The sequence below is a fragment of the Procambarus clarkii genome, chromosome 30 (genome assembly GCF_040958095.1).
Source record: "Procambarus clarkii isolate CNS0578487 chromosome 30, FALCON_Pclarkii_2.0, whole genome shotgun sequence".
In the NCBI taxonomy this organism is placed as follows: Eukaryota; Metazoa; Arthropoda; class Malacostraca; order Decapoda; family Cambaridae; genus Procambarus; species Procambarus clarkii.
Window position 1 is genome coordinate 24,917,066 of NC_091179.1, and position 2,227 is coordinate 24,919,292.

Genomic DNA, 2,227 nt, shown 5'->3' on the forward strand with positions numbered 1-2,227 from the left:
CTTGGTTCAGCTGGTATGACCTTTCTTTGGGTTGGAATTGGGGTGCTGTCTCCTGTTCCGTGAGGTTGTGGTCGGGTTGTTGTCGGGTCGTCTGTTGACAATTTATTAGAGAATGCTGCTTGCCACTAGTAAGGTCCTTTCGAGGGTGTGATTTGTGGCTCGGTGTTTTCCCTTGGATGGCCGGCGGGCTCGGGAGCTGGAGTGTCCATTATGTGTGGTGCAAGAGGTACCATCCGGTCCGCTTCTCTACGCTGGTATTATGTGTGCAGGAGGGATGCGTTGGCATCCCTGACGTTTTAACCAAGGCCAGGGCCTTGTTTTGGATCTCGTTGAATAAGGGCTTGTCGTTGGGTGGGGGTCCGAATGGTTGAGTGTCTTCTTTTGTTCGGTTCGTTACAGTTACTTGCTGGATTTGGCTGGTCACGAGGTTGCATTGTACATTCCTCCTGTGTACTCCTGAGCGGTGGAGATCCTCCGTGCCCTCTGTCGTCACCCTGGATTTCTGTCTTTTTCGTGTCGAGGTGTGTATCGTGCTTTGTTTTGTCGTGTGCACCCTCGGGTCAAAAGCCTCTTCCCGTGCTGGGATTATGGGGACATTTGGTCAGTTTTGGGGGGGCGGTACTTGGCGCCAGAGCAGCGGGAATTTCTTTTTGTATGTTACATATGTCGGTGTTGACGAATGATCGTTTATGCATTCTTGGGTTGCGCGCTTCTGCGCAGTGTGTACATTGTGGCTTGTGTGAGTCGCAGTTACATGTATTTTACTTTTGTAAGCGTATTCAGGGTTTGGTTGCTTGGTTGTGTGATGTGATTGAGGTGTTTTGTCCGCGTATCAGGATGGTATTTTGCGGTTCCTGTTCCTCTCTTTTCCTCCGGGTTCCAGGAGGCTTCGCAATACTTTGAGTGTCTTGATTGCTGATTATGTGTATTGTGTGTGGACTGGGAGGCGGGAGGGCTATGGGCTTGCTCGGGTTCTGGGGTTCCTGCAGGGGCGACTGCGGTTTACCTGGTGGTGGTTGCTGCGTGCTTTTCCGCCGGAATTTCGTAGGTGGTTTATGGATGCATATGTACGGGGTGATGCTCTGGGGCCGGTGGGGGGTTAGGTTGGTAGTCAACTGTGCTTGTTTCTGGGTCTAGTTGGGGTGTCTGCCTACTTGGGGTGTGGGTTTGTTGGGGTTGGGTTCTTAGCTTTGGGTTGTTCGTGTGGGTGGGTTGTCCCTTTATATCACCCATCCCTTCCTACGGACATCCTTGGCGGTTGACTGTGTGGGTTGTGTGTATGTAGTGTTCTTGTGCTGCTCCTGGTATTGTGTGTGTGCTGTTATTCCCGGTTCCTGCTTGTTCTGGTGGGTGACTTTGTGTATGCGTGTGTGGGGTGTGGGTGTCCATTCCCGGCTCCTGCGTGAGCCTGTGCGTCTGTTTTTCCCGGTTGCTGTGTATGCTCTTTGGGGTTCTGTATGGCCTTGTGGATTGGCCTGGCCTGTGCTCTCTGAGTAGGTGCAGTGTGCGTTGTAGCTTGCTATGTTACTGATTTATGTTCTGTAATTATTTAATAATTTAATCTTTCTTTATGGTTGTATTTATGTACTTCTGCATTTCTGTACCTGCTTTGTGTGTGTGTGTGTGTGGCTTCTTAGTTTTCTTTCTTGTTTTATGCTTCTGCACTTCCCGTATTTGTTTGTTTGTAATTTTCCTGTTCCTGTGTGTTCCGGTTGTGTGCGTGTGTGTGTCGTATTTGCTTTTGTGTGTGTCCGTGTGCGGCTAGGTTTCTCGTCCCCGGTTCTTGCGTGTGCCGGGGTTTGTTTCCAATGTGTGTGCGCGTGTGGGTCTGGTTTGTCGGTTCCGATTTGTGTGTGTTCAAGTGTGAGCGATATTGTCCCTGTGCACGGTAATGGCTTGACTTTGTACGACCTTTTATGTGCTTTTTGCTTGTTGCTTTATGTGTTTCTGTTTTGTTGGCTGAGCAAGATTCAGCGTTTTGTATTTTTTGTTCTTTGAATCATGTCTGTTTCCTTACTTTATGTATTGTGTTTGTTTTCGTTATTTGTCTTTTTGTAAATTTGCCTGTTTTGTTTCTTTGTATATTGTGTGTTTATAATAAAGAAAAAAAACTTGGGTGGTTTAATCTTCGGCAATGAGTCACTCGTCGAGAAGCAGGGTTCACCTCTCGGTGTTCATAACCCTTCATCTGTTATTGTCTGATCAACGAGGTCTGGGGGAAGGGGGG